This window comes from Protopterus annectens, chromosome 2.part1 (assembly GCF_019279795.1).
Source record: "Protopterus annectens isolate FY-2018-M chromosome 2.part1, PAN1.0, whole genome shotgun sequence".
Classification (NCBI taxonomy): Eukaryota; Metazoa; Chordata; order Ceratodontiformes; family Protopteridae; genus Protopterus; species Protopterus annectens.
Window position 1 is genome coordinate 1005829233 of NC_056729.1, and position 16481 is coordinate 1005845713.

The window sequence follows — 16481 nt, forward strand, 5'->3', positions numbered from 1 at the left end:
CTTGGATCATGTGACCCAGGCAGGTATGACCCTAGCCCTGAGCAGCATCCTGCCTTCACACAGAATGATATCACAGTATAAGGACAAAATTATTGACTTCAACAATAAGCTTCTGGTGTCATTCAAAGGGGATCCAGTATTTGTCTGCCTGGGAAGACATGATCGACAAACCACGATGCTTTGCCAGAGATGGTCTGCACCTGTCACCCCTGGGATTTAGGTTACTGGCTAAAGCTCTTGCCATCCCTATAGTGCCTTTTCTAGGCAAGGTTCAAAGGATAAAACCACCACCGTAATAGATAGAAGCAGGCAAAATCTGAAGGTAATGCTACTCAATGCTAGAAGTCTAAACCTCAAAATGCACTCTCTCGAGGCACTCCTAAAAATGGAGAACATTGATATCTGTGCAGTAACTGAGACCTGGTTCAAGGCTCCAGAGAGCACCCCTGCAAAACCAGGCTACAATTCTTACCACACTTTTTGGCCACAAAACCAGGACCGAAACACTAAAGTTGGAGGAGTGTCCATATTCACCAAGGATATTCACACCTCCAGGCTAGTTGCCCAACACAATGCATCTGAAATTCTCCAAGTGCAAATAACACTAGGTAAGACTGCAATCCAAATTGTAGCTTGCTACAGATCCCCAGCCATGCCCCAAGATTCTCACTACACCTTTCTAAACATACTGGAAAATATTAAGATACAACCAAACACCCTAATACTGGGTGATTTCAACTACCCTGCCATTAATTGGGAAAACTCCTCAGTTACCAACTCCTTTTCCCAACGGTTCTTGGAATTCATAAATTCCAACGCCCTGGATCAACTAATCCATTGTCCCACCAGGGGCTCCAATATCCTGGACCTGGTCATTACCAGCATGGGAGATAGATGCTCCACACCAGTGGTCACCCCCTCATTGGTCAGGTCTGACCATAAGCAAATCACCCTTGACATCCATATCCCACCCAAGCCCCCAGTAAGGAAACTTCCTTAAAAAACTTCTCCAAAGCCAACTTCAAGCTATTGAAGTCAGAAGTGACAAACTTCACAACACCCACACAGACGGGATCTGGAAGTTTAACTGCAGAATCCTACACTAAGGCACTGTATGAGCACATCCACTCGTGCATGAATCATGCCATCCCAAATAGAACCAAGATGCTCTTCTCCAAAAAAAGGAAGCCAATCTGGTGGTCCCCTGCTATAAACAAACTATACAACAGAAGGAAGAAACTGTTGCAAAAAAGAGGAAAATCCCAGGATGCAAAAAACTCCCTCACCAGCCTCAGTAAGAAGCTGAGATCCCTCATAAAATCCTCAAAAGCTAGTTACGAAAATAAAATTGCCAAAGATTCCAAAGACAACTACAAGGCATTCTATAGTTATGTCAAGAATCTAAATGGCAATGCTCAGATCTGCTCTGAGTTACAACAGAATAGCATTAAATATACTGATCCCAAGGATATTGCCAATATCCTGGCAGATTTATTTAGTGCCAACTTCACCCCCTCTCACCCCCTAAAGGGCCCATCTCAATACCAAAAGATTGTCAAATTTCAATAATCACGGCCACACAGGTAGAAACTGCACTCTCCAAAGCTAAGAATACAGCATCCATGGGACCAGATGACATCCCAGGCTGTGTACTACATGAACTACAAAATGAACTGGCACCTCACCTAAGTGTCATGTTTAATCATCACCTCACCTCAGGCTTCGTGCCCACTGAGTGGCGCACAGCTACAGTTATCCTGCTCCACAAGGGAGGATCCACCTTGGATTCCGGGAACTACCGTCCCATCAGTCTGACAAGCCTGATTTGCAAGGGCATGGAATGCATTATCATGGAACTTATAAACAAAGATATTGGCAACCTTCAAACACTGGACCCCACCCGGTTTGGGTTTGTGAAGGGCCGATCATGTCTCCTGAATCTGATTGACTTCTTTAAATCAGTGTCCAGAGCTGTGGACTAGGGTAAGGCAGTCCACTCAGCCTATCTGGACCTCGCCAAGGCCTTTGACACCATCCCCCACTCTGGAATCATAGATAAACTTACTAAGCTGGGCATAAATCCCTACGTCACTCGATGGGTTGCTAACTGGCTTACTGACAGAACCCAGACAGTAAAAGTAGCTGACTCCAAATCCAGCTCCAGACAAGTGACAAGTGGAGTACCTCAGGGTTTAGTCCTGAGACCACTCTTGTTTGGCATATACTTCTCTGAAGTACAGGCCAACACTAAGGGACTCTGGCTAACAAAGTTTGCAGATGACTGCAAACTGGGAGCCATTATTGAATCCTCAAATTATGTGGATATTCTACAAAAGGGCCTTACAGAAACAGATGCCTGGTGCCAGAGCCATGGGCTCAAGCTTAATGCCAAGAAATGTATAGTTATCCCCTTTGGAAAAAAAACATGTACCCATGAATTACCACATAGGTGGCAGGGCACTAAATATCGAAAGTGTGATGAGAGACTTAGGGACACAGGTGGACAGTGGTCTCACTTTCGATAACCACATTGCCACAACAGTCAGGAAATCCTTCTATGTATCACACCTCATCACTAAGGGCTTTTCATCCAGAAAAAAGGAGGTCATTGTCTCACTGTACTCATCCCTCATTAGACCCATTATAGAGTATAATGCCCCATTTGGTATGTACCTCACAAGACATCTGCAACAGCTGGAAAGGCCACAGATATACCTCACTAAAAGAATCACAGGCCTAAAGCAGATGCCATATACTGACCGTCTAAAAAACTCCAGCTATACTCTGTGGCATATTGTCTACTCAGAGGCGATCTCTGCTTAACATATAAGGCCATGTCAAACCCTGAGCTGTTAGACATGCTCCACTTAAAGAAATACCAATCCCTCAGAGCCACACGCTCCAGGGATCTAAACCTTGTCATCACAATGAACAAAACATGTTGGAGGGATAGGTTCCTGACCCAGAGACTCCCCATACTCTGGAATAGACTGCCCATACATATCAAGCAGAGTGCCTCATTGGCCCTCTTCAAAAGGAACCTTGATGATTGGATGGGCGATAGGAAATTCACCCCAGGGAGCATGTCAGTCACCCTGCTAGACAGGGCCCTGGAGAAGTAAATATTGTGGGAAGAAATATCCAGGGAATTGTTATGGCTAGGCTTGCATAGGCCCTAGGGGCGATAGCCTAGTACCAACCTATGAACCTGTGAACTTATAAAAATGATATATACACTGACTGTTGGCAGTTCTAAACTCAGTCAGTTGAATGGACATTTTTATGAACCTACAATTTCTCCTATACAGTTAGCAAAATGCTCCCTATTTATTTACCATTGCAACAGGATCAAACAACTATGAAAGCACTTCTACCAAACTGATATCAAAAATGGAACTTCATCTTATCAATGTAGATTCAGCGATTACTACTAGGCTAACTGCTGTTGTGGGCCATTTTAAGCCTAGCCAATTACCCCGTGTGAGAATCAAACCTTGCACCTTGTGTCTGTAAGGTAAACACCTTAACCATATGTCTGTAAGGTAAACACCTTAACAATTATGCCAGCCTCCCACTTCAAATGCCAAAATCCTGCTTCAGATTGCCAACCTTCCACTTCAGATGCCAATTTTTTAATGCTATTATAAGAATAAATACATTACAAAATAATAAAGGGGAAGTTAATAGGAAGAAGGAGAAAAAAGAAAGAAAGAGGTTTTTATTTCCTTCTGTGGACATTATACATAAAGTCCTCAAGTACACATACTATGGTAGATAAAATGTCTGAGGAAAGGGCAAATCCAAATATGTTTTAATTATATGGCTGTTTCATCTTGACCAAGGTTTCAATAACATTCTTGAACAAATCTATAAAATCTACTTTTCGATGACCTCACAGATAAGAATTATTTTTTGGATAATCATACAGAAAGTATACTTATAGCTTAATATTGCAATTATCATAAATTTTTACCTATTAAAATCATAAAAAAAGATATTTAATGTAAATAAGTTAAATTCAACATTATAATCAGATTGTTTCTTATCTATCTTAGATATGATCAGCTAAAACATAATTTATTTATGACTTCACTAATTGATATCTACTTAATGTTTATTGTTAAAACTTAAATCCATTTATGTTACATTATTTATTTGTTTATTTGTTTATTTATTTATTTATTTCCATTTGTTTACCAGGACTGTCGATCTGGGACTAAGCTGGCCAATTTTCAGTGAAGGCCAGGGGACAAAAGCTCCACAAGTACAATGCTGCAAAAGTTCAATGTAGTACAATTACAACAGCAATTTAAAGAATGCATAAGGTATACAGATGACAAAAACAGTAACATGACATTGAGATGACAGTTGTACTACTGTACTGTCACTAAAGGCAGAGGAATACATATAATTGCAATACAAAATTGATTTGCTTTTAGTCAACCATACAAAATAAATACAGTACATAAATTAACTAGAAGGAATATCAGAGGAAGGAAAAGAATTATAATAGTTAATTTTGGTAAACGTATAGGACCTGCTGAAAGAAATAAAAAAAAAGCTGGGGGGGAGAAAAGAGCAAAGGATGGTATTAATAACTCATTGTTGGAGTGCCAATAAAAGGTGAGGGGGAGAAGTAGGGGAACAAGAAAAATAAGAAACTATGTGTAGAAAAACAAAGAGAGTAGCTCACTGAAGAAATTTAATCAGTTTTACTGCAGGAGCAGAGAAAAGTATTCCCAAGGTATTCCCTAAGTAATTGCTTAAATTTAGTTGTATTGTTGGCCTTAAGAATGTATTGGGGTATGTCATTCCAAGCTTTCGCCACTTTGTGTGAGTAAAGAGAAATCCTATAACTGTTATTGGACTTGCTGACCTTCAGAAGTAATTTGATAGATGACCTTATTGTTCTGCTCCTAGAATAGGGTTGAACTAGTTTGCTGATAGAGGGACAATTTTCAGAATGAAATATGGTAGAATGAGTTATTACTAGTTGTTATAGTTATTTTATTATATAACATGAATTCATATCTAAATTGTACAGATTCTAATAAAATAAAATTAGATTCACTGACACCTCCATTAGTAGTCTAAAATTTTAAATATATAATATCAAAAAGAATAATAGAGATAAATATTATCAAGAGAAGGTTGAAACCATAATTTCAGAAAAATATTCTCATGCAGTACAGCTTTGCCACCCTATGTTCTTTGCTACTTTAAAGTCTTAGGCTAGTTAGTAAGGGATAGCTTAGTAAGTTCATTTGTTCTTATATACTAGGAATTTGAATGATTCCATGTACAAACTTAATTCACAAATTATTAATATAGTTTTTTTTAAGTTTTTTGTGCCTTTTTACCTGAAATGTTCTTTTACATAATGAATTCTACTTGAACATATACACCAATATTATAAAACAAGATTTAAATCACACATATTCTCTTCATAGAGTTCATATTATCATAGTTAAATATTATAAATAATGTAAGAAAAAGATCAAATTTATTACAATATCTTAATGTCAATAAAGCTGAAGTTATATTTCTACAAGGAACACATTTTATTCAATCTAACAAATCCATTTGGAATGCAAAGAAATGCGTAATACTGGCACATTCTTCATACGCAATCAGAAGAAGATGAGTAATGATTCTATGGAGAAATAATGTCATACTTCCACAAGTTATATACAAATATAAAGATAAGGACAGTCTGATTCCTCTTATAGTTATAAAATATAATAACAGAATATGGACCTTATTATACTTATATTGGTTTCCTGGCATGGGTGTTAATCCAGCAGAGAATCACTTAGATATTATCACCAATAAAGTTAAAAGCAAATTAATAATGGGTGGGATTTTAATTGCATTCTAAATAATTCAGACATTACCAACAAAAGAAGCTTAAGACCAAATTCTACAGCCAAGGATGTTAAAAATTGAATAGTCTGTTGATATAAATGAAACGTTTAACTTAAGGGGATCACAAATCATTAGCATGCATTCATTACTAATTCAAATACAGTATCAAACTAGAATTGATAAATGATTAATATCCCAGGATGTAGTTTTAAAAATTTTATATTTTAGTACTATTCCTTGCCTTATTTCAAATAATAATATCCTTATTTGAAAGATAGACACAAATTATTAAAAAAAAACTTCCTCTAATAAATTGAATTACAACCTGCATACCCAAATTTAAAGAAGTCAAACATTGGCTTCTTTCAGAAATAGAATTTTTATCGAATTTAAAAATATAAAATTATGGTCTGGGACTCTTTTAACATATACATTTTGTTATATCATTTTTCTGGTTAAAGAAACAAATAAAAGCATGGGGAAGAAATTAGTTAATATTCAACTTGAACTCCAAAAAGCTAAAGCTAACTATGTCAATAATTTTAAAACTACTAAAAGGCTAAAAGAAACTCTTAATAAAAATATTCAGAAATGTTGTCAGATAAGACATCAACAGCACTGGAAAATTAAAAATTAACTCTGATGCTATGACACAAAAACATATGCACAACTTATCTAAAACATAATAATGCAGTCATATCTCAGAGATAAAAAACAATAAAAATAACAAAGCATAAACTGATACTGGAGACCTCTTAGATGCATTTAAAACAACATTATTCCATACTGAATAAAGAATCCATACAAACTCAAAGTAACACACATACAAATCTTGACATCTCCCTTCTAAAGAAAGTTACACCAGATATAAAGGAAAAGTTATTGAATCAAAGTACTTTAACAAAACTATCCAATAAATTTAAACAACTCAAGTCCAATAAAGCACCTGGTAATGATGGGATAACAGCAGAAATATGCAAAATACTACCCCACTATATTATTAACTTCTTTCACAAAACCTTGATAGAAATACAAAAAACAATAAATAAAATAATTTCTCCTTCATGGAAATATTCATTAATTACTCCAATAAAAAAGAGAATAAAAATCCACAACTATGCTCTTCCTATAGGCCTATATCACTCTTAAATACTGACTACTACATATGTATGTCCTTAATTACCAACAAATTAAAAAAAAAATTCAGATTATTGATACAGACCAAACTGTATGTATATATAAAAGACAAACAAATGACAACATTAAAGGGTAATTATAATAATAGACACATTTGAAGTATAAATAATAAAATCCCTAACCTGCATGCCCTCTTAGCAGTTCATTCCCCAGACATAATGTGGCTTACAGAAACCTGACTTAAACCTACTACTGCCAATAATGAGGTATTACCCCAGGCTACAACATACACTGAGTAGACTGAACAACTAAGAACAGAGGTGGAATAGCAGTTCTTTACAAAAATACATTAAGTGTTAACAGAGATCCAGTTCAACCGCCCCCATTTAATAATGCAGAAATCCTCATTACCAAACTGCAAATTAACAATAATAAGAGTATAAATATTGTCTATGTCTACATTCCCCAGACAATAAAATAAGCACCCTGGAAGATATCCTCCAATGGTTATCTACTACCTACCCCCCCCCCATGAAACCATTGTTCTTGGTGACTTTAACACTGACTGGTGCACCTGCTCAGCTGAATCCCCTGTCACCCATATAAATCTGTTTGGGTTCACACAAATAATAACTTCTCCCACTAGGATTAGTAAACCCACCAACAGGGTAAGTATCTTAGATTGGGTACTTATCAATAGTCACCCAAGCTTGTATACAGCTGGGACTCTCACTGATTACCTAAGTGATCATTCACTAACTTATATTATTAAGCATATAGCAGAAACCCACCACAAGACTACATACAAAGCAATCAGAAATAATAAAAACTTCAATCCTAATAACTTCCTAAATAAACTTAAATTGGTCAGCTGGTCAATCCTAAAAAATCTGCCGCTAGATGAGGCTGTAACTTTCTTTAACAATAAATTTCTGAGCATCCTTGACTCCCATGCTCCTGCACATACTATAAAGACTAAATGTAATACTGCTCCATGGCTCACAAAGGAAACTAAGATAAAAATCAAACTTAGAAATATAACCTGGACCAAATGGCAAACAACTAAAGCCCCCCTGACCAAGTGAGATATCATCAACTTAGAAATGATACAAAAAAATCATTTTGCTAGACAAAAAAATACTACTACCAGAACCATCAATTTAAACACCAAAACAATCCCAAAAAGTTTTGGGCAGGTATTAACTGCTTTCTTCATCCAGGACAATCTGCTACCCCAACCCCATCAAACTACACCCGTAAATCCCCAGAACATTTTGCTACTGCCTTTAATAACTTTATCACTGCAACTATTCAGTCCTTAGCTAGCCAGCTTACTCCCACCCACTCTAACTCTGCCACTAACACACCCACTTCTCATCCCCTCTTTACCTTCCAATCTGTCTCTACCACTTTTATCCGATCCCTTATCAAAAAACTAAAACCAACCACCTTTTCTGCTGACCTCTTTCCTGCAGAGTACCTACAGAAAAGCTGCCAATGCCATAGCATGCCTCATCTCTATACTAATCAATAGAACACTAACTGATGGGACTATCCCCTCAATCTGGAAAATATGCCATGTTATCCCACTCCACAAAGGTGGAAGTTCAACAGAACTGTCCAACTACAGACCCATTGCCATTCTCTCACCACTAACCATATTAATGGAGTAGTGCATTCATAAGCAGGTTATGGACTATCTCATTCAGAACGGTCTGCTTGCCAACTCTCAGCATGGCTTTAGGCCACATCACAGCACCACCTCCAACTTCCTTTCTTTTACAAATACCATATTCCAAAATAGGAACAACAGCAGGTTATCTTATGCTCTAGTTTTAGACCTGTCGAAGGCCTTTGATATGGTCAACCACAAATTACTCATCCGTTCCCTAAAATCCATCTCCCTAGATAACCATGCTATTCAGTGGTTCCTATCCTAGCTGAATGGCAGACAACAGGCTGTATTATGGCAGGGCAAACTGTCCACCCTGCTACCTCTCACCCTTGGTGTCCCTCAGGGCTCTATTCTAGGTCCTCTACTCTTTTCTATCTTCATCAACAATCTTCATACTGCCATCCCTGATACAACCTGCATTCAATATGCAGACGATTCTACCCCAATCTGTATGGCCTCCTTCCTTTAGACCTGCAAACCTCAACACAAAACACATTTAACAAAGTTGAAAATTGTCTCTCTAATCATTGTCTGCTGTTAAATCCCAACAAAACTAAACTGCTCCTCTTTACCCCCACCAGTCTATCCACCACATTTTTTTTTCTCCATAACATCCAAAAACAGTACCTCTATCTCTACAGATGACCATACTAAGTTTTTAGGAGTAATAGTAGACAATAATCTCAAATTTGATCTGCATATCAATAAAACTATAAAAACCATTAATAAAAAGCTTGGCTCATTATATAGAAGCAAACCGTTCCTAACTCCATTAGCTAGGACTGCAATCGCTCGCTCACACTTACTCTCTACCATTTTATATGCCTCCTCCATACTCTCCAATTTGAGCAAAACTGAACTTAATAAGCTCTCTCACTGTTACAACCATATTGCTAGATTTGCCATAGGCTCAACATATAGGACACATCACTGTCAAAACCACTCTTTTCAGGTGGCTAGATCTGCCTAGCCTACTTCTGTTCAACCAGCTTATAGTAGCACACAAATTTCTGTACCACCCTGAAAATACACCGGCACTCAAAAATGTCATAAAGCCATACAGTAATTCAAGGTGACTATGATCATCCAATAAACTGTTGGTCCAAACCCACAAGGCCATTAACTCAGCCGGCGACTCTCTGTTTGCCAGCATCTTTGGTAAAACTTGGAATTCACTTCCATCTAACCTTACCCCCAAACCTTCTTTAAGTCTCTTTAAAAATGCCTCAAACAGTATTTTAAAGAGCACTGGCTTTGTCCCTGTACTAACCCTGATTAATCACTACTTATTTAATGCCTTATTTAAATTAATATTGTATGCATCTCTTGCTCATAATAGCTTGTTGCAACCTGTTGTTTTTGTATACTATTACACACTGTGTATATTGTGAGTACCTACTAGAGCGCTTTGTAAATATGTTTGACTCATAACTGTTATGTTCTAGCTGTGTTATCTGGAGCTTTTCTCCCCGGGCCTCCGCTGAAAATGGACATATATCCAGTCGGACTATCCTGGTCAACAAATGTAAAATAAATAAATAAATAAACATTAAAAAAGAGGAAGCTGTACTTATTAACACAGACATTTGCAAAGCTTTTGATTCCCCCACTTGGGACTATTTATCAGAAGTATTAGAACATTTTGACTTTCCTGAACAATTTATTTCTCTTCTGATGACTATATACAAAAATAATAAAGCATATGTTAAACTGGGGCCATTTACTTCACAAGCTATAAATTTGACTAGAAGAACAAAACAAGGAAGTCACCTCTCATCCATTTTATTTGCTCTAGTTATTGAAATAGTATCAATATTACTCCAGATTAATACTAAAATAAAGGCACATAAATTACTAAAAACATAGCTCTAAAACTATTTTATTTATAGATGATATAATCCTATATATAAAAAAATTTGGGAAATGTTAAGAGTTAACCCACATTATAGATCAGTTTCAGAAATATTCATGTCTAAATATCAAGTATTCAAAATCAGAATATCAATTTACAAATAAAAAGAGAAAATTGCAAGCATACAGCAATAATGTTTTAAGGAAAGAAATGTCAACTTTATCTTATTTAGACATCATAATAACCAAAACAATACAAAAAATAAAAAATCAATTATAAAAAACAACAAATTGGACTCATAAATGGAACAAACTGATAATGCAATTTGAATATAAATTACAAATAATATAACTGACCTCGTTCCTAAAGATTTTATATATTATTCAATCATAAATCTACTTCTAAGCACACCTCAAATAAAGGCAATCAATAAATTATTAATACACTTTTTTTGGTTTCCAGCTAAGCACAGAATAGCTCTTCAGTTTCATCCTGGACCACGGAATCTTGGAGGTATACATTTTCCTAATATAGAAATGTATGCTAAATCAACAATTTTTAAATTAATTTTTTAACTGGATAGGTCCTGCTTATAGGTCAAATTAGAAATAACTTAATCTCAAAGTTTTAATACAAATAAAATGAAATATACCAAAGCCAAGGATAACAATTCTGGTAACATATTTTGGAGCTACTTATACAATTATATTCAGTATACTAGATCTTCACCCACCCAATCTACTTATATTAATACTATTCTAAAATCCTCCAAAAATATGATACATAATACTGACTTGAAATTTTGGTTTGATACACTTATTCCTTTCAAAGTGACATTTTTTAAAAGTCATGTAATTCAAATTGGATATCTGGGAACTAAATACATTTATTTGTTGGTATCAATGCCTTGGTAATAGAAAAAAAAACAGAAATCCAAACAATTGTAAATGAATTCAGTCTAAAACCACAAGGTTGGATACTTATACAAAGCATTAGAACCCATAATCAAAAAACATTTCTTACTATTGCACATTCACAATATAATACACCTCCAAAATAAATTCAATTTTAGTACGAAATTTATATAATAATTTTGAATTAAATAATGTAATATCACATTTCTATAAAATACTCATTATATGTAACACTGCTTTAAATGGCAAATTTTGGAATCATGTTACAATAGGTCATAATATATCATTGAATGAACTAAGTAAAACCCTAATACTAAAATCTATAAGATATTTATCTTGGACTCATTACTGGCATGTTTTTACATGGAAATTCTTATATATAGCTTTCTTAACGCCCCACAGGATAACTAAGGTTAATAAAAGTGATAACATACAATGTCAGAGATGTATCAAATGTGTAATGGAAACTGGATGCACATACTCTATGACTGTCCAATGATCAAACATACTGGAAAAATACTGATATTTTTAAAGGCCTTATGGTCAGAATCATTCTGTATTTTCAAATCACTAATTTTATTAAATGTAATAGACAATTATAACTTGAACCATGAGAACTGTTGTTTATTATGAACAAATTGGGCTTTTACAAGGGAAAACATAACAAGAAAATGAAAAAAAATTGTTCCTCCTCAATTTGAATAATTTCTAATTTTTCTATGAGAGACAGCAATTAGTGAAATGAAGATAAAACAGAACAGAATATATATCCAAGCATGTTCTTCAAGAATGCATGGATAAAATTATCTTTAATTGAACTTCTTCAAGATAACCATACCTCTATATGATTAGAAAACATAAAAGTTATTTAATAAGAAAAAGATCATTTAATTAACATCTATTTTTCTTTCCATATTTATATAATACTAATACTATTCTCCCTTTATTTCAGGCATGTGCATATATTGTAAATAGTTAGACGTTATTATTTGAATTGTTGCTTTGTGTGTTTTAAAAAAATATGTATTTCCTTATTAGTATGTTTTTTCTTTGAATATCTTAACAATAAAAAAAATTGAGCAAAAAAAGAAAAGTAACTTTGAATTATCATTGATCATAAGAGCTACTATAAACAAACCAAATGATAACCTTAGAACAAAACACATGCCACATTCTGTTTCTAACATATATCACAATAAATCAAACTAAGTAAAATAATTGAAAAAAAAATGATATTCACATAATCTCCATAATTAAGTTACATAAATTGGCTACATACTACATAGAAATAAATGGAATATTTGGGAATGATACACGCAGAATAATATTCAGAAGTAAAATGTTGGGGAAGCAGGATTTGAGCAATGTAATGTTAAACTAAATAACTATTAAAAATACATCCTATATCAATAATGCATGAAAAAGAGAAATCTTTGTAATGGCTTGGTTTCTCTTTTATAGCTGCTCATGTAGCCATGTCACTGTGCAATATATGAAGCTAATAAAGGTGTTAAAAATCAATACATTTGATACATAAACTGGGCAGAAAACTAAAAATTCCAGCACTACCACAATACCAAGAATGTGACTGCCACGTTTAAACAAATCAATAGTAAAAATCTCAGAGAAGTGCAAAATGAATAAATACATGCATACATCCATATATACAAACATACATAGATAGACAAATAATCAAATAATCAAAACAAATGAAAATTGATCATGTCGAGAATTATGGGCTAATATGGAAATAAATGGCTATCTGAGATGCACTAGAAATTGCAAACCTGTAAAGAAAAGAGGCATAGACCAAAACATTTAAAACCACAAACAGTTCCATTTGAATAAAAAAACGCAGTATAAAATTATAATTCCTACCATGTGACACCATAGTGCAGTGGTTTAACACTGTTGCCACTAGTTGTCCATGTTCATTCTTGTCTGAGGTGCCTTCTATCCAGAATATCCTCTCTGTGCCTATGTGAGTTTTCCCTGGGTCCTTTGGTTTCCTTTAATTTCCAAAAGACATGCTATAGATGAACTTGTGATCCTACAAATTGTACCATAGGGCTGTGTGTGTGTGTGTGTGTGTGTGTGTGTGTGTGTGTGTGTGTGTGTGTGTGTGTGTGTGTGTGTGTGTGTGTGTGTGTGTGTGCATCTTTGATTGGTCTTTCCTCCATTTAGGATTAAGTTGCACTATTGTGCACAGTGAGTGCCTGGACAGCATCAAGTAAATTACTAGACAATAAATGAATGAAAAAAATTCTACTAATCTCTTTTCACTGCACACATGGTTCCTGAGTAGAATTCCAAAAGGTATTCCAATAGCAACAACAACTGCACATATCCCCACATTAGAAAAGCCCACTTACCTTAAAATCTAGACGTTTCTTTGTGACTAGATCTTCTTGTAGCCATATTCATCTCCAAAGCCAGCCTCCATTCTGACTAGTCCACAACAAAAACTACTTCATTCTCAAGAAGCAAAACTTCTTCCCTGACATGCCAGCTGCATGACATGGAAGCCAAAAATCTCCAACTAGAATTTAATACAAATTACCGACATATTCTTCAGGGGGTACCGCAGGAAATATTCTATGAAGTTTAATAGTGTTATGGAAAATTTTAGAAAGACATTGCCATCTTAAAAATCTAAAAAAAAATCTAAATTTTCATGACCTGGTAGCAGAGCAGAGGTCCATTAGCACCTCTGTCCACTACTGAGAAATGATAACTAACCCTAAGTCAGCCTTCTATAACTGCATATAGGCCCTAGTGGCATCCATTATAAATGCAACCAGGAGCTTACATAGCTGACTGAGTATTCCATCTACAAGGAGTCATGCCTCCTTTATTATCCAATATCCATCATATGAGTCTCAGGTAGTCTCTAGGAAAAATTCTATCCACCAATATTCTCACTACTTTTCTTACAATCAACCCATATTCCCTAAAACATTCTGATGTAAGACTGAAACTCTCACAAAACTTCTCATATCTCCATTAGTTAATATATCAGGCCTCCTGCCAAATTAACAATTCTAGTAATCCATGGTCTATCTAGTCCCAGACACCCTGCTTCCTCTACAGGTACTGGAACCCCAGCAATCCATTGCCCTCGATCTGCAACAGGGTCTATTTCACCTGGTCTACAATCCAGTCATTTAATTTATTAGGTAATCCCTGAGCTTTCTGAAGCTGTAGATATAATCCCTTTGGACCTTGAATGAAGAACCAAAGACCATCTTCCCACCAAGTAATTGTAGCTGCAGTGCTCAATAGTGAAATAATTTAAGTCTGTCTGCTGCTAAATATACTTTTAGGTCAGGAACCTCCAATCTCCCATACCCTACTGGAATTCTTAATCCATTGATACCCTATTTTTAGCCCCTGCCCACATAAATGTTAAGATAGCTTGATTTAACTGCTTTAGACTCCTAGAAGGAGGAGGAGCTGCCAATGCTATGAGTAGTAGAACAACTGTGGGAGAATAAACCATTTTTCAGCTTGGATTCTTTGAGCCATATCCAGACATATTCATTACCAATTTTTAAAGAAATCTGCAGTCTTATTTAATACCCTCCAAATCAATTTTCTGCTGTCCATGAAAGAGTGGCAGCCAAGATGATCCCTAGGTATGGCATACTTTTGCTACCTTTTAAAAAAGGGAACTTGGTCAGTAGGGGAAGAGTGAAATGTAATTAACACAAACAAGATTTGTTTTATCTTTGTTGATCTTGTATCCCCCATTTGAAAAAGGTGTAAAGGGATATCTTATGTATGGTCTCCCCAAGCATATAGTACCACAAAAATGTAAAAAGCAACTAGTGGGGGGGGGTTGGGGCAGCAATAGGCATCCCTCTCTGGTGTCACTACAAATTGCAAAGGTTTGAGAAAGGTGAGAACCAGTCTTGATCTTTGTATTCGCCATTGTATAAAAGCTGCTTATCAGCGATATAAAACTGTGGAAATCAAAAATTCCTAACATTTCATACATAAATAGTCAACTGCCCCTATTGAAAGCCTTCTTAACATCAGTATACCAATCTTAATATTACCAGCAGTAGATCTCTCTCTGTAACAAACCCCATCTAATCTACATGAATCAAATCCGGGTCTAGCCCACCCAACCTTCTTACCAAAAGACTAATAAAAATCTTATAACTGTGCCCTAAGACTGATAGCAGGTTATATGACATGACATTAGTAAGGTCCTTCCCCGACCTTAAAATAACTGATACTATTGCATTTCTCCAGGAGTCAGGAATTGGTCCTCCTGCCAAAACACTATTGAACAAATTTACCCAGAGGGGAAGGAAACAAAATCTTTGGCAAAAGATGCATCTTTGGATGGTTCCTACCTGCTCCAGGTGCCTTGCACAAGGAGACCTTTCTCATAATCCAGTCCATCTCCTCCTGGGCCACAGGAGATATCAGTTGCTCTCCTTGAACCTCGGTCAAACTTGGGATGTCCAGATCCCGCATGTAGTCTTCAAATGCTTTTCTAGAAAAAGTATTCTTATCTGCATTATATAATCCCTTATAGTACTAGACAAAACCATGTAGAACCTGCCTAGGTACATTCACCATACACCCCAAAATAAGATGGTGTATCTTGGATATTACCCTGTCTACACTTTGGTTTCTCAGTCTCAAGGCCAGATGTCTTAGAGTTTTTAGAAGAATTTTCAAAATATCTAATTTTCAGGGTTTTCATCATAGCATCTATTTTTATTAACCAGTACAGCTTGAATCTTTCCCCTTCAGGAAATTGCTCTAGTTTCTATAACTCCATTTTCTTTGTCAACCTCACACTGAATTTCCATCAATTCCCTCTGATAATCATGCAACTTCCCATTAATCTTGTCCTCCCTATCTTTGGCATAAAGCCAACACAGTGAGAAGAGACTCTGTTTTACTGAGTTCCAAGAAGCAGCTGTTTCTCCCAGTTCAGAGCTCCTTCCAAATCTTTGTGCCATCACCCAGGTGTACAGTGTGTCTGGAAACAAGGGGGCTCTTACAAAAATATGGATTTTCC